General features: G+C 39.3%; 1 long non-coding RNA gene and 1 pseudogene across 12 annotated transcripts in view; both read right to left on the bottom strand.

Moving 5' to 3' along the window:
- The window catches only part of LOC111752061 (uncharacterized), a 213,825-nt gene that overhangs the window by 169,852 nt on the left and 21,517 nt on the right, over nt 1-22,456 (bottom strand). The window contains exon 1 of one of the 12 annotated variants that reach the window (XR_010322996.1): nt 9,081-9,306. The exons of the other annotated variants lie outside the window; for them this stretch is intronic. This is a non-coding gene — a long non-coding RNA (uncharacterized LOC111752061). Of the gene's footprint in view, nt 1-9,080; nt 9,307-22,456 lie in introns of those variants that run through there. 12 annotated transcript variants of the gene reach the window in all.
- On the bottom strand, nt 9,921-11,119 carry LOC111752057 (protein CutA-like; annotated as a pseudogene).

The raw sequence follows: 22,456 nt of genomic DNA, 5'->3' as shown, positions 1-22,456 counted from the left end.
TTGGTATTTGTGATGGTTAATTTTATGTGTCAACTTGACAAGGCTGTGGTTCTCAGTTTAGCCAAACACTAGTCTAATCATTGTCATGAAGTAGTTCCATGTGATTAAATAAGCCTTGAGTAGAGCAAACTATCTTCCATAATGTAATGTAATCACCTTCCACAGTGCAATATAATGTAATCAATAAATCAGTAGAGGTCATACCAGTGTAGGGTAGATCCTAAACCTAATCACTTCTGAGTTATAAAAAGGACAGAATAGACACAGATACACGTACACATGAGGGAAGACAGACACTACAAGCCAAGGAACAGCTGGGGCCATGGACAAGGAAGGAATCAACATAGCCAAGTCCCTAATTAAGACTTTTAGCCTTCAGAACTGTGAGAAAATCCTTAAAGTCACTCACTTGTGGTGTTTTTGTTACGGCAGCACTAGGAAACTAAGATAGTTTTTAAACTAGCTTACGTATATTGTAAGATAAAGTAAATAAATAATTATGTTATTGTTTTGTTGTCGTTGTTAGGTGCCGTCAAGTTGGTTCTGACTTATAGCAACCCTATGTACAACAGAATGAAACACTGTCCAGTCTGTGTTGTTAGGAACCAAGACTTTTTCCATGCAAGAGAAAAGGCAAAAAACAAAAAATTTCTAAGTAAAAACTCCCTAATGCTAATTTGAATTTAAAACATCACTATGAATTATTAAAATTTTTTTCTTTTAAAGATATGTATTTCTTAGCTCTGTCAAGTGAAATGTTTAGAAATACAGACAGCCCAACAACAACGGTCATTCATATCTAAAAAAGCATTTCCCATTAAAAAGAACTAGGGTTCCTTGGAGAAATGTCTGCTTCTAGGTCTAGGAAAAACAAAATGTTCTTTTTGAAAAGTTCTTATTAACGATGAATGTAACGCCATTCCTCGCAGAGTAGAACATATGATTGTCCAATTCAAAATGGCCAATACCAGTCCATTTCAGCTCACTGATATCTAGGATATTGATGTTCATGCATTCCATTTCATTTCTGATGATTTCCAATTTTCCTAGATTCATACTTCATACATTCCATGTTCCAGTTACTAATCAATGTCTGCAGCTGTTTCTTCTCATTTTGAGTCGTGCCACATTGTAGCCTGACCCTATGAATGCCAGTAAATTTCCATTAGTCAGAAACAAACAAACAAACAAACAAAAAACCGGCTGCCATTAAGTCGATTCCGATTCATAGCAACCCTATAGGGCAGAGTAGAACAGCCCCATAGGGTTTCCAAGGAGTGCCTGGTGGATTAAAACTGCCAGCCTTTTGGTTAATAGCCATAGCACTTAACCACTACATCACCAGGGTTTCCTTAGTTAGAAAAGACTGCCTTAAACTAGCCCAAGCCAGAATTGACCTGTCCTGCATGCACAGAAGGGTCAGCTGTGATAGTTAATTGACCTCAACAGAGGATGCAGCAACGGGTGGAATGAATCAGAAAGAAAATCATCACCCAGACCCCATTCCAAAGAAAAAGTCTGACAAGAACCACGTCACCTCCTGTTTCCTGGCCGCCATAATTCCTGCAATGTTTACTTTCTAGAATTTTCCCTTCCCAGTATGCCTTCGCAGCTGCCACCTTGCTGCCCAAATCACATATAGGCCCATCTGAGAAGCCTTTCCTGGCTCCTTGCTCTGAGCATTGCAATACAGTTACTTTTTCTTTCTCAAAGACTGGTGTCCACATAACTGTCAAATCTGAGTGTGCCAGACAGGGACCCACCTTCCTGGGTTCAGCAACAAAATGAAGGTCCCAAAAGCTTGACTCCATCCACATCATTAAGGTTGACTCTACTTTGAGGAGGCAGCTCTTTCCCAGTCGTCTTTTGAATGGCTTCCAACCTAAAGGGCTCATCTTCCGGCACTATATCAAACAATGTTCTGCTACTATTCGTGAGGTTTTCATTGGTTAACTTTTTTTCAGGAGTAAACCACCAGGTCCTTCTTCCTAGTCTGTCTTAGTCTGGAACTCAGCTGGAATCTGTCCACCATGGGAGACCCTGCTAGCGTATGCATACCAGTGGCATAGCTTCCAGCATCACAGCAACACAAATGCCCCTACGGTTCGACAAACTGACAGTGGGGAAACTTCTAATAGCTCACAAAAAACAAGGGGCGGGAGAGAGGTGATGCAAGTGGGTAAAATGTTGATAATTTTTTAATCTGGATGATAGGAATATGGGGCTTTAAGATATGGTTTTCTGTATTTTGTGTGTGTTTGAAATTTTTGATACTAAAAAAGTTTTTTTTACAGGAAATGTAAAAGTTTGTGTAAAGTTAAAAAATATTTTTTCCTCTTATGATGGAGAATCTTGGTTTTTTTAATTTACCCAAATCTAAAAAGAGATGAGAAAAGAAGAGAAAACAAAGAACAAAACTTCTTCACCTAAGGATTTCTTAGTAGCCCTTTGAGACAAAAGCTCATAAGGATTAAATCTCACTGAGTTAAAGGCATTTCCTCCTCCAAGTTGAATATTTTGCCTCTTAAAATAGCTTCTTCCTCAAAGGAACATACAGCTTCACAATAGAGAACAAAGTTTAATGGTTTATAAGTGGCTCTTCCTGTCCCCTGTGCTTTCTTCCGGAATGTGTACTCCAGATGCCTCACAGCCACACTCCCATCCTACCCTGATGTACTCCTAGAGTACAGGTTCCTGCAAGAGCACAACTAAGTGTTCTGAATTATCTAGGCCAACTCTTCTCTCTTGCCCCTTAGTTTCCTTGGCGTACTCTTCTTATAGATGGATAGCAGCCATCAAGTTGACTCCAACTCATGGCACTGTTATGTACAACAGAACAAAACATTGCCAGGTCCTGCATCATCTTCACAATCGCCAGCATGTTTGAGTCCGTCGTTGCACCTATTGTGCCAATCCATCTCACTGAGGGTCTTCATTGCCCTCACTGGCCCTCTGCTTCACCAAATACAATGTCCTCCTCCAGTGAGTGATCCCTTCTGATGATGTGTTCAAAGCAAGCAAGTCGGATAATGTTCTGTTGTGACCCATAAGATTTTTATTGGCTAATTTTCAGAATCAGATAACCAGGCCTTTCTTCCTAGTATGTCTTACTCTTAAAGCTCCACTGAAACCTGTCTACCATAGGTGACCCTGCTGATATTTGAAAGACAGGTGGGATAACTTTCAGCATCACAGCAACACACAAGCTACCACAATACCACAAACTGAAAGACAGGTAATGGAATCTTCCTATGCTGCTTGCCATATAATCTTAAATGTGTTTGTTTCCCTTCCTAGGCTGTAAGCTCCTTTAGGCTAGGAACTCAACCTTTTAACCATTTCACCCCAGTGCCTAACAACTTCCAGCAAATAGTAGGACCTCAATTAGTGTCTGTTGAATACATGCAAGCTCTCATACTATTTCCTGCAAGTCTAGCTAAACTCCACAATGCTTCCATTACTAAGAAATCCCTGTTAACTTCACCTATTAAGTTTTGAAAAATTCTGTCTAGCATAAAGCTTGTATTACTGAAGTAATAATTGCATTTATCAGTTTTGTTGATCAAAAAGATAATACTTGCCTATTAGAGTTTATAAGGCTTCTTACCCAGCTAAAGGTTTTCAACTGGAGTATGCCAAGGAAATTCCTACTCAAGAACAGGTTTATTATCATATTTCCTAGGAATCTAGAGAATTAACATGTCAGGAGATTTTTAATTTATGGGATAGCTCACCATTTCCCTTTCCCTTTCTCCTTGGCCCTAGGCACTCACTAATCTACTTTCTGTCTCTATAGATTTGCATATTCTGGACATTTCATATAAATGGAAGATACAATATGTGTTTTTTGAGGCTAATTTCTTTCACTTAGCTTAATATTTTCAAGGTAAACCCATGTTGTAGCATATAACAGTACTTTGTTGATTTTGAGGCCTAGATAATTCAGAACACTTAGTTGTGCTCATGCAGGAACCTGTACATGGACCAAGAAGCCATTGTTCCAACAGAACAAGGAGATACTGAGTAGTTCAAAACCAGAAAAGTTATGTGGCAAGGTTGTATTCTATGGGCAACATATCGAATGATGCAGGAATCATCAAAAGACGATGGAAGGAATACACAGAATCACTGTACCAAAAAGAATTAGTTAATATTCAACCATTTCAGGAGATAATATATGATCAAGAACTGATGGTATTGAAGGAAGAAGTCCAAGCTGCACTGAAGGCATTGGCAAAAAACAAGGCTTCAAAAATTGACAGGTTATCAATTGAAAAGTTTCAACAAACAGCTGTAAGGTGAAAGCTCTCACTCATCTTTGCCAAGAAACTTTGAAGACAGCTACCTATCCAACCAACTGGAAGAGATCTCTATTGGTGCTGATTCCAAAGAAAGGTGATCCAACAGAATGTGGACATTATCTAACAGTGTCATTAATATCATAAGCAAGTAAAATTTTGCTGAAGATAATTCAAAAATGGTTGCAGCAATACGTAGACAAGAAACTGCTGGAAATCCAAACTGGATTCAGAAGAGAACATGGAACAAAGGATGTCATTGCTGATGTCAGATGGATGTTGGCTGAAGTGGGTAATATCAGAAAGATGTTTTCCTTTGTTTTATTGACTATGCAAAGGCATAAGGCTATGCAGATCATAACAAATTTTGGATAGCATTGAGAAGAAAGGGAATTCCAGAACACTTCATTGTGCTCATGGAAAACCTGTGCATAGAGCAAGAAGCAGCCATTTTAATAGAACAAGGGGATATTGAATGATTTTAAAATCAGGAAAGGCATGTGCATTAGCTATCTAATGCTGCTATAACAAAAATACCACATATTGATGGCTTTAACAAATAGAAATTTGTTCTCTCACAGTCTAGAGAGAAGAAGTCCAAATTCAGGAAGCCAGTTCCAGGGGAAGGCTTTCTCTCTGTCAGCTTTGGAGAAGGTGCTTGTCATCAATCTCCCCTTGGGTGTAGGAGCTTCTCAGCACAGGGACCCCAGGTCCAAAGGACATACTTCTTTCTTGGTGGTATGAGGCCCTTCTCCTCTCTGCTCAACTCTCTTTTATATCTCAAAAGAGATTGACTCAAATACAACCTAATCCTGTAGATTGAGTCCTGCCTCAACAACATAACTGCTTCTAATCTTGCCTCATTAACATCTTAAAGGTTAGGATTTACAACACATAGGATAGTCAAATCAGCTCACAAAATGGTGGACAACCACACGATACTGGCAATCATGGCCTAGCCAAGTTGACGCACATTTTGGGGGGACACAATTCAATCTGTAACAATGTGCATCAGGGCTGAATCATTTCACCATAATTATTCAGTCTGTATGCTGAGCAAACAATCCAAAAAACTGGACTATATGAAGAATGCAGCATCAGGATTGGAGGAAGACTCATTAACAGTCTGCAATATGCAGATGACACAACCTTGTTTGCTGAAAGTGAAGAGAACTTGAAGCACTTACTGATGAAGATCAAAGACTACAGCCTTCAGTATGGATTACACTTCAAAATGAAGAAAACAAAAATCTACAACTGGACCAAAAAAAAGTCCACAACTGGACCAATAGGCAACATCATAATAAACAAAGAAAAGATTGCAGTAGTCAAGGATTTCATTTTACTTGGACTCAAATCAATGCCCATAGAAGCCACAGTCAAGAAATCAAATGTAGCCTGGATAATCTCAAAAGAAAGAAAAGCCTTGTGTTTTATAGAATAAGAAGTAGAGCCTTTTCATTTGCATTGGGCAAATCTGCTCCAAAAGACCTCTTTAAAATGTTAAAAAGCAAAGGTGTCACCTTGAGGACTAAGGTGCACCTGATCCAAGCCATGACATTTTCAATCATTTCATATGCATGTGAAAGCTGGACAATGAATAAGGAAGACAAAAGAAGAATTGATACCTTTGAATTATGGTGTCAGTGAAGAATATTGGATACTATGGACTGCCAGAAGGAGGAACAAATCTGTCTTCTAAGAAGTACAGCCAGAATGCTCATTAGAAGCAAGGATGGGGAGACATTGTCTCACATACTTTGGACCTGTTATCAGGAGGGACCAGCCCCTGGAGAAGGACATCATGCTTGGTACAGTAGACAGTCAGTGAAAAAGAAGAAGGCCCTTACAAGATGGATTGACAAAGTGGCTGCACCAATGGTCTCAAATATAACAATGATTGTGAGGATGACGCAGGACTGGGCAGTGTTTTGTTGTATATAGGGTCACCTTGAGTTAGAACTGACTCGACAACACCTAACAACAGCAACATGTTTATCCTTATGCTAGTACTACACTGTCTTGACTACTGTAGCTTTGTAGTAAGTTTGATATAAGGAAGTGTGGATCTTCCAACTTTGTTGTTTTTCAATATTGTTTTGGCTTTTCTGGTTCCCTTGCATTTCTATATGTATTTTAAAACCCACATATTTTATTCTTGTGGAACTCTTGTTATTTTTGTAGTATTTCTAGTTATATCTTCCAAGTTTCTTAAATTTTTTTCTCTCTCATTATTTCCGTTTCTTAATATATTTTCTCTGTCTTATAAGATTGATTTTGGTCTTCCACCCAATTAATTTGGTCTCAACAGTAGCCATATTATCTTTTATTTTTTTAATTAAAAGAGATGTTTCAAAAAGTTTTGTGTGGTTTGTGTATGTGTGGTGTTTGCATCTTATATCCTCTTGTTATTTTATTAAATGATAGCTTTATTGAGATATTATTCACATACCATAAAATACACCCTTTTAAAATGTACTTCACTGACCTTTTAAATATAATTTTATTTATCTATTTTTTATTGCTGTTGTTGACAATATACACAGCAAAACATATACCAATTCAACAGTTTCTACACGCATCATTTAGTGTCATTGCATTCTTTGAGTTGTATAACCATTCTCACCTTCCTTTTCTGAGTTGTTCCTTCCGCATTGATGTAAATTTACTGCCCCCGAACCTTAAAAAAAAAAAAAATTTTTTTTTTTTTTTTAAGGTTCCTGTCTAATCTGTCAAGTTGCTGTTGTCGATTTGATCCCACGGTTCTTAAAAGAGCATCAAGGCAGATTTTTTTTTACTGGTTAAGCTAAACTAGAAATCCTGGTGGTTTAGTGGTTAAGAGCTCAGCTGCTAACCCAAAGCTCAGCAGTCTGAATCCACCAGCTGCTCCCTGGAAACACTGTGGAGCAGTTCTCTGTCCTATAGGGGTACTATAAGCCAGAATCGACCCACAGCAACGGGGAAGCTAAACTTTTGTTTGGTTTTAAGAAGACTTCTGGGGGTATTTTTGGTTTAAGGTTTAAAGATTATCCAGGGCAATGGTTTCAGGGGGTCATCAAACCTTCATGGCTCCTGGAACTCTGCAGTCCATGAGAATTTGAAGTTCTGTTCACTTCAGTGATTTTTAGTAGATTCACAAGTTTTACAACCGTCACCAATACCTAATTACAGAAATTTTATTTCATCCCCAAAAGAAACCTGAACCCATTAGTTCTTGACAATTTTTAAACAAGTCTCATTCTTGACAACTTCCTCTTTTTCACCTTAGTAAAAGTAACAGTTTGCCTTGAGCTATCTACTTATTCAAAACTGAAGTATGTTCAGGCTACTTGTTATGATGAACCTTGTCTCTAGAGAAATTTTAAAACTTTTTCAGGGAAGTGGTCTATTATTTACACAGAATTGAAAAGGTCCTGCTTCTCATCATTTAAAACACAAGCTTTTCTTTCTTTTAAGATTATCCAGGCTGTACTGAAAACTCATACAGCTCTATACTGGAGCATTTACATTTTATAAAGTGTTTGAAAACACTCACACACACACAGTTTGACTCCCTGGCTCTGTATTCTTTTGCTTATCTCTTTCTTTCAGGTAAGAATTGTATTAGCAAACCCTCAATTTGACTTCCTGGCTTAGTATTCTTTTTGTCTATTTCTTCCTTTTGCGTAAGAATTGCATTAATAAACCACTTCCAAAAAGGTAGTGAGAAAAAATTAGTAAAAATGTCAGCAAAATATATCCATACTCAGCTCCATCACATAAAGAATAAGGCTCCTACCCAATATGAAAACAACTGTTTTGAAGACAGCTGTAGAATCTTATGGGGCCCTGGTGGCACAGTGGTTAAGAGCTCGGCTGCTAATCAAAAGATTGGCAGTTTGAATTCACCACAGCTACTCCTTGGAAACTCTAGGGAGCAGTTCTACTCTGTCCTATACTGTTTCCATGAGTTGGAATGGACTTGACAGCAACAGATTTGGTATTATTTTGTTTTTTGATAGAAGCTTACCGAGTTATGTCAGTGGAAGCTTTGCTAAGAACAAACAAAACAATGAGGTCATAATTGGAGAATATCCCACTCTTTAATTACTTTTATTAGAAGAGCTTTGAATCTCTTCATCACATCACAGTAGACTTCGGTTAGAAATCCACTAAACAGCTGTGTCACCTTGGACAATACACAACAGCAGACCTAAGCCTCTGACCTTCAGCTTCCCCTGTACATCCTGACTTCTTCCAGGTCTCCCCAGCTGGGATTGCAGGTGAGGCGGCATTAGCAGTAATGATGCATACTGCCTTGGTAATTGTCCCCTTCAGCTTGTGCCGGATTTCTGCTTCTCTGGAAAGTTCACCTTCCCCAAGTGCCTCTAGGGGTTTCTTACAAGTGCTCAGTTGCAAACGAGTAGGTTCTATGGTTGCTGTCCCTACTCCACATTGTACTGGGGCTTGGATCTGTTGCTTTGTTCCCCTGGGCTCAGAGCAGGCCCTGCTGCTACTTCTCCAGTGAACACAGGAATGTCCACCACTTGAGCATTCCTGGTGTTAGGAATTGACTTCTGTCCCCCAAAACAGGAATGCAGCCAGAAAAGAATGCAGCCCTGCCAGCACCTTGATTTTAACCCAGTGAGACCCATTTTGGACCTCCGACCTCCAGAGCCGTCGGATAATAAATTTGTGCTGTTTTAAGCCACTATTTTGTGGTAATTTGTTAGAACACCCAAAGGCGACTAATATACTGGAGTTAGGAAAGGAAAGGCATTAGCACAGAAAGAAAATGTTTACCTGGGGAATCTCCAGTGTGGGGCCCAGGGGTCCAACAGAGTGAGAAGATCCCATGGCAGCACAGCAGAGTTATCATCACTGACCCCAAGCTAGAAAGGATGTATATTATGCTCTGGCTTTAAACTGAGGAGCACCATCAGGGGTAAAGAGGGGTTTCCCAGGACCCTAAAGCTGTTGGTTTTAGCACAGACAAGAAGTTAGGTTCTCTGAAGAGGCCAGTTATGGATTGACTTGTGACCCACCCCCCCCCCCAAAATATGTAAATACTATCCCCTGTAGTGGCTATGGAAACCCTGGTGGCCTAGTGATTAAGAGTTCAGCTGCTAACCAAAAGGTCGGCAGTTTGAATCCATCAGACATTCCTTGGAAACCCTATGGAGCAGTTCTACCCTGTCCTGTAGGGTTGCTATGAGTTGGAATTGACTCGATGGCAAAGGGTTTTTTTTTGGTAGTGGCTATAATCCCATTTGGAATGCATTTCCTTTGTTATGTTAATGAGACCTTCTTAGTGCAGGGTGTGTCCTAAATCAATCTCTTTTGAGATATAAAAGAAATCAAACAAACAAGCAAGAGAGCAGAGACTGGGAGAGATAGATGCCATGGCACATGAAGATCACTGAGGAGACAAGAGATAGAAGCTGAAGAGACAAGTACGTTTCCCCAGAGCTGACAGAGAGAGAAAGAAGCCCTCCACTAGAACCAGCACCCTGATTTCGGACATCTAGCCTCTCATCTATGAGGAAATGAATTTCTGTTCATCTAAGCCCTTTCTTTTATTGCAGGACAAGATAACTAAGACAAGACCCAGCAGTGCTAACTCCTAGTCTAGACTTTAACCTCTTTGAAAGCAGAGAGAATGATTACTTTTTTTTTTTTTAAGTCCACTAGTGTCTAGCCATTGTATGAATTAAATATTTACAGTGCGATATATAAAATGCACTGTATGGCTTTATGAGCACAGTGGAAATTTTATTTTATACAGTGTAAACAGTAGTAAGTTGCATTATAACTATATCTACACATGCAAAGGAGAACTGGTATTTAAAGAAACTATAAATATTCACTAACTATTTCCCAGTCTGGGTTTCAATATGACTCGAATAGTTTTCAATGGTTTGATTTTAAAGAGAAAAAAAGAATTTATCTAACAAATCCCTTTTGTTCCAGAAATCATTCAAAACCCTTTGGATACAGAGGTGGAAAACCTGGTCACAGTCTAGTAGAGAGGATGGAGCTGTAAAGCAGTAAATCCAATAATGGGTGAGCAGTTTCTAGGCAGTGTCAAGGGCACAAGGGCCACCATTGTCACCTTGGAGGAAAAACTCACAAGAAAAACCACACAAGGGGAGGTGATAATTCAACCAAGTCTTTTTTTTTTTTTTTTTTGAACCAAAGATAGGGTTAATTGGGGACCCAGTCATCATCTGGCAGTCAGGTGTCACTGATGTATATGAGGGGATCATGGTGGGGACAGGGCTGCTCACGGTAGGACTGTGCTGGAGTCAGAAAGGGACTCTGTGACCTGGCGCACCCAATGCGGATATGGGGAGGTCCCCTGCTCCACAGGCAATGGAATCACCTCTGCAACTTCATAAGGGTGCACAGAACGAACAAAATCTGTCAAAGCTGGAACCAAGGAACTTTGGGTTTTAATCATCATTAGCACTTCACTGTCCTCCTCAATCTTTCCTTTCCACTCATAACTGGCGATCTCCTTGGCGACCTTCTCTTTGGGACAGGCGACAAAGGCCGCTGAGACCGAGCCAGGGACGTAACCGGAGCCCAGCGCCGGCTAGGGCTGGGACGGGGGGCTTCCAGAGGCCATGGAGAGCAGGGCTCGGGGTAGCAACAGAAGGCGGGAGGCCACAGGCAGCAGTGCTGGCATCCAAAGAAACGACAGGAGCAGAGCGGCCTGGGCGCAGCCACGTGATACGAAAACAGTGCACTCAACCAAGTCTTGAAGCATGAGTAAAATCCAGGGAAGTGCAAACGGTTATTGCACTTGGATGATTATCAAAAGGTTAGAGGTTCGAGTCCATATAGAGGCATCTCAGAAGAATGGCCAGATGATATACTTCTAAAAAGCAGCCACTGAAAACCCTGTGGAGTATAATTCTACTCTGACATACATGGGGTCTCCAGGAGTCAGAAATGACTTGAAGGCAACTGGCTTTTTTACTGGTTTTTTGAAGGATAAGTAGGTTTCTGCCAGGTGAAGAAGGTGGGGTGGGGTGTGGGGCAGGGATACATAGGGAGGTGGCATTGCTGGCAGGTATCAGCCTGAGCAGTTATCCTGGGGCGTGGCTGTCTCAGGAAGCTGCAGTTATTCCACACTGCAGGGTCAAATTGTTGTGGAGGGAGGAGGGAGGAGAGCGCAGCCAACGATCAGGCTCCAGAAGTAAAGCAAGGGGCAAGTCTTAGTGGGCCCATCCATGCCAGACCACAGTCAGGACCCACTGAAAGGTTTTAAGCAGTGAAACAACATGATCAAAGGTGCAACTTAGAAAGGACAAGCTGACAGTCATGCACCAAAAGAAGACTGGATTGTAGCTGAGGTGACTTGGTCAATGGTTCCAGAATTCACAATGGAGGGAGAACAGGAGCCACATGCTTATTGCCATTGTGTGCCCTCAAGTTAATCCCAACTTATAGCGACCCTATGTGACAGACAACCCCTCCACAGGGTTTCGTAGGCTGCCATCTTTATGGAAGCAGATCACGAGGTCTTTTCTCCCATGGAGCCGCTGGTAGATTCGAATCACTGACCTTTCAGTTAGCAACCAACCGCCGACCGCTTAACCATTGTGCCACCAGGGCTCCTTCAAAGAGAGGTAACTCAGAGGATAAAAGCTGCAGAGCTTGATTAGTTGCTTCGGGAGACCAAGGGAAAGATTTTCTGCCTGCATGACAGTAGAGGGGTGATGTTGGTCACAGGACAGCCCTGATTGTAGACAAGTTGAGCCACTAGAGGTGCCAGGTGCATCCTGAGAAAGTCTGATATCTGTGTCGGAAGCTCAGCAGAGAGGCCTGGATTACAGCTGCAGACTGGGGCGTTACCAATAAATAGGCGCCATTGCGGCTATAAACTAATCCAAACCAAACCCTTCGCTGTCGAGTCGAACCTGACTCATAGCAACCCTATAGGACAGAATGGAACTGCCTCACGGGGTTTCCAAGGAGCAGCAGGTAGATTCAAACTGCCCACTTTCTGGTTAACAGTCACACTCTTCACCACCACACCACCATTGCAGCCATGCTCAGCATAATTACGGCTACTGGTTACCGGCTATTTTCGAAGCTCTAGCAACTATGAGGAACCCTTTATATAAATTATTGAATTTATGTTTTACAACAACCCTGTGAGGCAGGTATTACTATCACATTTTACAGCTGAAAAATCTAAGGCTTAGAAAATTATGTAACAATTTACTCAAATCACAAAGCTACCAAACGGTAGGGTTGGAATTGGAGAAGGTCTGACTCTAAAATTTATTCACTTGACTACTACAGTACATTCTTTCTCATTCTTATTACAGCATTCGTATTATTAAAGGTATATATTCTTTGTTTTTTAAATTCATCCAAAGACGTCCCCTGCATTTACTAAATCTAAAAATCCGAAGTTAGAATCATGTTAAAGAGGTTATCTAAAAGCAAGTAGGGATTCTGCCTTTTTACTTGAAACTGTACTTTCTGAGAAATCATGAAGACATTGTGCAATTATATCACAATGAAAGGACTTAAACACAGTTAAAAAATGAAAAGATAAAACTAAACAAAATTGACCCTGCACCTAATGCAAATGCCATCTTAGGCAGCTGGCAGTCAAGTTTTCAAAAGGAGATTTTTAAATACATCCTTCAATACGCAGCTCCTCTATAGAACTGCCTCTGATTCCACCAAGTCCGAACTCCCACAGAATTGTGCAGGTAACTTCCAGGTGTGTGTTGTATTTCTTTTTCTCCCCCACTACATGACTGCAATGTGCTTACTTTGGACACCTTATCAGAAAAGACCAATGGCTAGAGAAGGACATCATGTTTACTCAAGTGGAGAAGGTCAGTGAAAATGAGAGAGACTCTTAATGAGACGGGTTGACACAACAGCACAACAATGGATTGAAACACACCAACTATCACGAAGATGGTACAAGACCGGGAAATGTTTTGTTCCGTTATATATAAAGTTGCCATGAGTTGGAGTCAACTTGAAGACAACTAACAGCAGCATTTTGTTGAGGCAGAGAATCTTTTTCATGTGATGTTGTAGCTTGCTACACGACTACCACGAAGCACTAAACTCACTAAAACCACTGCTATTGATTCAATTCCGCCTCATAGAGACCATATAAGACAGGGTAGAACTGCCCCATAGAGTTTCTAAGGCTGTAAAATCTTTATGGAAGCAGACTGCCACACCTTTCTCCTATGGAGCTGCTGGTGGGTTTGATCTGCCTACCTTTTGGTTAGCAGCCAAGCACTCAACCACTATGCCACCAGGACTCTTGCAAAGCATCTAGTAGATGCTTAATAAGTATTTGGAAAATTCATTCATTGATGCATTCAGCAAATACATGTTAAGTGCCTCTTCCATGCAGGGCACAGTGTGAGGTAGCAGGAAAACAACAGGAAACCAAACCTGCATTAACTGTACTCGTGGAACTTCCAGGCTACCAGCAGCATAGACATGAATCAAAACACCACCGGTGAAAACGAAGTTACAATTGTGGTCCACAATCCAAAGGCAAGATGTGGTGCTATGAGTGCCTGTTAAGGGCATTTATCCTGCCAGGGAGACCCAGAAAGATGACCCTTAGAATATGAAATTTTTAGCTGAGATCTGAAGCAAAAATGGAGGTTAACTAAGCAGGGAGGGTAAGGAAGCATACCAGGCAGGAGGAACAGTATGTGCAAAGGTCCCGGGCCAGGTTGGAAAAGGAAAGAAGGGATGATTGACTTTCTCTCCTGGAGGTGGTCAGCCTCCAGGGAAGAAGTTCAATGTTTTACTCTTCTTCATTCCTCATTCCCAGCCCACCGCACTCCCTTAACAATGTTGTTGTCAATATTATTAGGCAATTATTCCTACATTAAAATGGTACCCATAGTTAGGGTTTTTTTTTTTTTTTAACTGTAATTAAGAAACGTTTCAGTCACAGTTAATGAATTTTAAGTTGTAGGATTGTATGGAGAAACCATCAGTGGACTAAAAATCAAAACATCTAGGTTCTAACTACTGTGTGACTTTGGTTACTTGCTTTACTTCTCTCATTCTCGGTTTCTTCATTTGTAAAATTAGAGGGTTAGACTATAGGACCTCTGTAGAAATTTCTCCCAGCTCTAAGAGTTCCACATTTATGTGATTTTAGGTATTTAAGGCTTGAAGGGGAATTGGTATGTAATAAAAATAGCACAAACTATGACATGTGTTCATATCTCAGTTCTGCTACTTATTAACAGCATAACCTTGGGCAAATCACTTAACCTCTCTGACCCAAAGTTTCTAAATATAACAATATCTATCCTGCAGTTATGAAGAAAAGATATCAGAGATACAGAGTATATATATATATATATATATATATATACCAAAAAACCAAACCCAGTGCCATTGAGTCAATTTCGACTCACAGCGACCCTATAGGACAGAGTAGAACTGCCCCATAGAGTTTCCAATCACCTGACTAAGAGAAGCAGCTATTATTATAACTGACGTACACTATTTTAAGAGACTGATGGCTCTATGAGCTCTTTCTAAAGAAAATTATAAAACAATACATAGCAGTCTCAAAAAATTAGTCTTTGTCAGAGTTTTTCCAAAGAAGGTAATAATTTATCCTCTAGAGTTATGGGGTGTTATTATTGGTTGGTGTCACTAACTCGGACTCACACAGATAGAAAATCATATTGACTGTGCATTTGCCTTCTGCTGAAAAGACCATGATCAATCTTAAGAACTTGGGGAGCCTTTTTCTTATTAAGTAAGGGGTAAAAGGAGAGAACAGGATTACTAATTAATAGGGAATTAACATTTACAATCTTACAATTTTTGTTTGTTTCAGCTTCCACCATAGGAGGCATAGTCAATAAGATTTGGGGAACAAAATGTAGGAAGCGAACCCACCAGCATAATGGATGTGAGAACGCTCATCTCAGAAAGGCTTGCTATTAACTTGGTACTGTTTTAGCAAACTGTGGAGAAAGAATTTTCCCCCTTGTTTGCTCACATAGTCCCGGCCCAGAAATTCCATACGTGCATAAACCCTTCATTCTCCTCTGGATAACTGTGACATAAAGAGTTATGCTCTGGTAACTATGGTAGATAAAATTAGATTTTTGAAGACATATTCTTCCTTCTATTACAAAAGAAAAGGGTTAGAATGTTTTTAATTTACTAAAAATGTGCACTGTTTTTACTAAAGTTTTTAAAACATCACATTACTTATCCCATTCCCATTTCTGGACAAGTGGCACATTGCCTATGTAGAGGAAACCGCCCAACACAGAACGCTTACATTAAGGATATATAAAAAAACAACTTTTTTTTTTTTAAATGTATGGCTGAACTTGTGGAAAATTAAGGCAAGTCCTCAGAGGCCAGAAACAATAAGAGGTAAGATGATATTTTTTGCTACGAGTATTTTTCTAACCCTGATGGCCCGGGGCATATAGTCTGGAGTTCAAATCAGTCAGATTGAAGCTTGATGCATAAAGCATAAAAGTGGGAGAACTGGTTAAATAAAGCAGCATCCTGAAGAGGTAGACACTGGAACTACTCACCAATGCAGACTTGAAGCAGGAAGAAAACAGAAAGGAAGGGAGAAAAGAGTAGAGGAATAGCAAAAGGAAGGAATAAGGAAAGGAGGGAGGGAAAAACAGAGGGAGGAGGTAAAAGATATAGGGAGAGAGATAGAAGGAAGACTACCTACAGAATGGGAGAAAATATTTGGGAACCATATATCTGATAAGGGTAATATCTATCCAGAATAATAAAGAACATCTACAACCCAACAATGCAAAGGAACAATCCAATTTAAAAATAGTCAAAGGATTTGAATAGACACTTCTCCAAAGGAGATATGCAAATAGTCAATAAGAACATGAAGAGATTCTCAATGTTGTTAATCATTGTTGTTAGATGCTGTCGTCAGTTCTGACCCATAGTGATCCTATGCACAATAAAATGAAATACTGCCCGGCCCTGGGCCATCCCCACAATCATTGCTATGATTGAGCCCATTGCTGCAGCTGCTGTGTAAATCTTTGACTATTTTAATCTTTTCTCTGTTTATCACGATGTTACTTATTGGTCCAGTTGTGAGGATTTTTGTTTTCTTTATGTTGAGGTGTAATCCATACTGAAGGCTATGGTCTTTGATCTTCATCAGTAAGTGCTTTAATTCGTCTTCACTTTCAGAAAGCAAGGTTGTGTTATCTGTATATTGCAGGTTGTTAATGAGTATTCCTCCAATCCTGATGTGCTCTTCTTCTTGTAACCCAGCTTCTCTAACCATTTGCTTGGCATACGGATTGAATTAGTATGGTGAAATGATACAGCCCCGACGTACACGTTTTCTGATTTTAAAGCACACAGTCTCCCCTTGTTCTGTTCAAACAACTGCCTCTTGTGCTAACACATAGTGATAGCAATTGTCACAGGCAATCAAGACAATCCACAAGGAAAAAACACTTCCAGGAAGCCAACATAGTGCTATGGTTTATATCCTCAAATATTTGACCAATGCACACTAGACATTGTAGGAATAAAAAGAGTCCCACTAGTTTGTGTCCCACATCATGACCAACCACTTCAAGCAGGTAGTCAGTCATCACAAGGGGTCCTGAGAGGAAGGTCTGGTTGGTGAACATTCTTTTTTTTTTCCTTCATCAGGAGCAGAAAAACAACTTACATCCTAAAGCTAATCAGTCAACAAACCAAACCAAAAAACTGATTGCCGTCGAGTCAATTCCAACTCATAGCAACCCTATAAGACAGAGTAGGGCTGCCCCATAGAGTTTCCAATGACCACCGGTGGATTCAAACTGCGACCTTTTGGTTAGCAAACATAACTCTTAACTACCACGCCACCAGGGTTTCTAATGAGTCAATAGTAGAGACTTACTAAGTTCAGCCAGAATATTTGTGGGACGTTTTTCGTATCTTCTGGAATTAGCAGTTAAAAACCCAACTTGTTGCCATAAAGTTGACTCCTACTCCTGGCGATACCATGTCTTACAGAGTAGAGCTGCTCCATAGGGTTTCCTTGGCTGTAATCTTTACAGAATTAGATTGTCAGGCCTTTTTTCTGGGGTGCCATTGGGTGGCTTCAAACTGCCCACCTTTAGGTTAGAAGTCAGTTGCAAACTGCTTGCGCCACCCAGATACCTTAACAGAGTTAAGGGAGGGAGTTTAAATAAGAGCATTTGATTCCTGTTTCTCAATAACTACGGTTGATTTAAAAAAAAAAGTTTCTCCCTAAACAGGGGACTAACCAAAAGATCAGCAGTTTGCATCCACTAGCTAGTCCTTGGAAGCCCTATGGGGCAGTTCTACTCTTACCCATAGGGTCACTATGAGTCAGAATCAACTTGACAGCAATGGGTTTGGAATAGTTTTTATCAAATAATGCAGAATGAAACCATCTTCCAGTTCTTAATAAAGGAACATCAAGTATGAGAGTTACTGGGCTCACTTTTGTGCAAAGTAAAGGAAGCAAGAAGCACTGTGTATTCTAGTTTCTGCAATCAGAGCGGGCTGCCAATCAAAGCACTTCTTGTTCTATTCCAAACAGGAAAACCAGCTGAACAACAATTCAGAAACAAAGACCAAACTTCTTTCAATACCCAGAAATTACAGTTTTAAACTGCGCTTTAGGTCATTCAGAAATGTTTGGCTCTTTGTAACAACAGGGACATTTCTTAAATAGTCAGCATAAATAAAGCACATTGTGCAACTTCCCTTCTACCAAACCACAAGCAATTACAGCATAAACAGCTACTTACATCCTTATAGGGGAGCAACTGGAAATATTAGATTTAAAGCTGGGATTATGGAAAAAAGGACATTTTTAAAAAATATGGTTTTATGCATTGTCTGATATGGAATGTTTCTGTGAGTTACAGAAATAATAACATTTATGTAGTGCTTAATATGCAAGACACTGCTTTGCCTGGGTTATGTCATTTTTTCCTCACAAAATCCTATGAAAAATATATTATTATTATCATCCCCTTTATACAGGTGAGGAAAATAAGGCTTAGAGAGTTATTATGTGGCAAATAAATGAATGAACTAAGATCCAAAACCAGAACTATCTGATTCCAGAATCAGAGTTCCTTTTATTCTGTATTTTAGTAAATCACCTTTCCTCGAAACTATCGGCGTTTTCAAAAGAACAGATCCAAAGGCCTTTGCTCTTTTCTCTGTATATTCTTTCATTTCTTTTAATTATTGCCTTTAAAAATATTTCTTCCAAATGAGTATCTTGGAATCAGGGCATTTTCTACCTATAAGCAGGGATGGATTACCCAATAAGCAAGGTAAGCACGTGCTTAGAGCATCAACAAAACAGGGGCACCAGTTGTCCAAAGTAAAGACTAATAGATGCCAAGCAGACAGAACACGGGAAAAGCAAGCACCACAGTGGAAAGGAACTGGCAGGGCACTAAATGAAATTGATACTCACACCAGTGTGTAAAAATGTGATGGCCAGAAATAAAGCTCACACAGGGTCATGAGGGTGCCCATGCGTAAGGTTGTTTAAGCTCTGAGGCCCCTACCACTTCAACACCTTCATTGTCATCTATCTCCTATGGTCCCCTTCAGTGTAATTGAAACTGATTATCTTGCCAGGTCTCTTGGGTGTACACTCAGCCCCCCATGGATTCAACCAACTACAGATAGAAAATATTCACCAAAAAAAAAAAAAAAGTTCCAAAGGCAAAACCTGAATTTGTTGCCTGCCAAACACTACACTGAAACCACACAAATAAAATGATGTGTAGGCATGCCCTGCTACAGCCTCCCACAATTTCATAGGTCCTCAGTCTCTCTCCAGTACTCATTGTTCGAGCATTGTTTGCCTCACATCTTGTCATTATCCCCTAAGCAATATGGTATAACAACTATCTAACTAGCATTTACATGGTATTAAGTATCATAAGTAATCTAGAGATGATTTAAAGTATACATTTATATATTTAAAGCATATGTGTGTAGGTTATGTGCAAATACCACACCATTTTACATGAGGGAACAAAATCCAAGGGGTTCCTCTAACCAGTCCTCCTCAGATACCTCGGGATGACTGTACATTATTTCTTTCTAATAAAGGGCTAAGGAATCTAACTCTTGCTCCATTCACCCGATATGCAAGTGGGTCCAAAATAAGCGGTTACTGGGGAAAGAAGGATTATGTTAATAGATAACAGGACTCTGATCCATTTTGAGAGAACCATCTCACACGCCCGCATCTGCTGATCAAGCAACTCCAGCCAGGAGGACCAGCAATATTCTTTGCCATGATACTAACACAAGGCTATGCTCTCGCGTACATCCTACTAAACTGCCAATGAGAATTCTATTCCTAGATGATGTACAAAAGTGAGGGAACTCAAATAAGTCATCCATTGTCATGAATTCAGTCGAGTTACTTTTTAACTGTATAGCATTTACGTACAGAATTATGTTCTAAGTTTTGTAAACAACGATATTTATGACTTTAACTTTAAAATATGTTTGGCATACATGTGCATGCAACGTTTAATATAACACTAACATGGGTAATAATTTAATATAGTACTAACATGGCAAACGTCCAAAAAATACTGGGAATATTAATATTCATCTAACACAAAGTTTTAATTTAGGTATAAAGTAAGTTTCATTTTTTATTGTCTGCAGTGTGGGATGCAGTGTTTGATATTACACTACATATGCTAATAAATGAGGTATTAGGCACATTAAGAAGAAACAAAATTCAACATTTATGTTTCTGTTTTGCAACAATGAGTGTGTTTCTAAATTTGCCTTCTAAGAACGCAACAAAGGGTATTTATCAGGACATTGCACTTATATTTTATCAGAATATTTACATATCTCCATGTAAGGAAATTGAACAATTCCTCGAGGAAATAAATGAGTATTTTGATAATAGAAATTATATAAATGTATTTTCCATTTTCCCCCAGACTGATTTTCTTTTCAGAAATTGATTGATATTGTTATGCCTCACAAAACAAACTTGCTCGTTAAGAAGTGGTGCTATTGTTACATCAGCTATGCTCTTATCTCTGAATACAGAAGTTGAACAATTTCGCAAAGAAATAAAATGTATATTTTATAAATTTTGTAAATGATAACAATTATATTTTCCTTTTCATTTTGGATCTGTCAAGTATAAGCTCATATTCAGTATTCTCTCTTTGACCACATAAGAACTCGCCAGCAACACTACAATCATGTGACTCCTGAAGTATCTGGTCCTGTCCTGCGCAAAGTGAACCAAAACATGTCTTCAGATTGAGCATACCCTTGTATTTGTATCATGCTCCTTGTGATAGCTCTTGCCCCCACTGGGTATCAGCAGTAGTCCAATGAACTGTGAAGATGGAGCATCAAAGGATGGAAAGTGAGTGGGCAAGTTTTTAAGTATTATTTCAAGATACGAAACATTCTTGAAGATCTGCAAAAGGCCCACCAGAAAATGTTGTACAACAAACAAATGAAATTATTTCTGACTGCCTTGTAAGTACTATTTCTTTTAACTATCTCAGACCTGAAGAACAAAATTACACATTCCAAATCAATTTTTTTAGTTACTAATTTTCAAATATGAATTTTCGTGTTAACGTCCAAATTCAAATGTAAATTTTATTTAATAAGATTTTCATGTTTTATAAATTTTATTGATTTTCAATCATTCAAGTTTATTTGTTATGGTAGAACCAAATTTAGAAAATGACATGATTTTATATCACTTTTTTATGAAAGAGCAACAACTAAGTGGAGCACAAAAATGAAAGCTTGCAGAAGATAAAAAGCAAAGGATTTGTGAATCACTATAGACAATTCCAAAATTAACTTCCTTTTAAAAATGTAATAAATTGGAAGAGACTTCTACTACACACTCAAGTGTAATGGGTGCAAATTGTTATACTAGTCATGCTAGCGCTGGGATTACTAATAGCAATACAAATATAACAGAATTTGTTCCAAATTCTGCATCCATTCCTTGCTGTAGTAAAAAAAAAAAAAAAAAAAAATTAATATGCTATAGAAAGTGAAACTATTTTAGAATGTGAAATTGTCACATCTGCAGACCCCATAAGTAACAGAAATACAAATCCTGCTTTGTAGAATAAGTTTCCTTCTAATGATGTAAATTATTAGATTGAAAGAGGGTCAAGTGATTGTCAACATCACAGTAGAACATTTGAAAATTCCTGTTAAAAATTTCTGGATGGTACACAAATAAGGTTCTGTAGCCCGAATATATTTTTAGAGTTCAAAGGTAATGGTGACAATTATAAGATGGAGTGGCTACTGTATTCTCCATCAGTTGGCTTTGTGTATTATTTTGTTTGCACAAAAACTTGGGGGGTTTACTCAAACTTGTTGCACAGTTTGATTGATTTTTAGCAGGTTACGTCTCAAAATATGGTAACAGCCCATTGCATGTGTCTAAAACAAAGTGTGAAGATTTAATAAACTTAATAAGTGGTACCACCACTCATCTGTCAGTTTGTCATACTATGATGGCTTGCATGTTGCTGTGATACTAGAAGCTATGCCACCACTGCTATTTCAAATACCAGCAGGGTCAACAAGGGTGGGCAGGTTTTAGCAAAACTTCCAGGCTCTCTTAGCTGGCAAGTGCTGCTATAACAGAAAACCAAGAGTCAATGGCTTTAACAAACAGAAGTTTATTCCCTCACAGTTTAGGAGGCTACAGATCGAATTCAGGGCATTCTCTCTCTATCAGGTCTTGGGAAGTTCCTTGTCATCAGTCTTGCCCTGGGTCTAGGAGCTTCTCAGTGCAGGGACCCTGAGTCCAAAGGATGGAGTCCACTGCTGGCCGTTCTTGCTTGGCAGTAATGAGGTCCCTCTCCTCTCTGCTCGCTTTGATCTTTCACATCTCCAAAGAGATTGATTCAAGATACAACCTAATCCTGTACATTGAGTCCTACCTCATTAACATAACTGCCTCTAATCCTGCCACACTGACATCATGGAGGTTAGAATTTACAATACACAGGATTATAAGATCACAAAATGGAGGACAACCACACAATATTGGGAATCATGACCAAGCCAAGTACACATACATTTTAGGGGGAAACAATTCAATCCATAACATACACTGAGACAGGCTAGGAAGA

This window comes from Loxodonta africana, chromosome 1 (genome assembly GCF_030014295.1).
Source record: "Loxodonta africana isolate mLoxAfr1 chromosome 1, mLoxAfr1.hap2, whole genome shotgun sequence".
In the NCBI taxonomy this organism is placed as follows: domain Eukaryota; kingdom Metazoa; phylum Chordata; class Mammalia; order Proboscidea; family Elephantidae; genus Loxodonta; species Loxodonta africana.
This window is presented reverse-complemented; position numbering and strand designations above follow the sequence as displayed.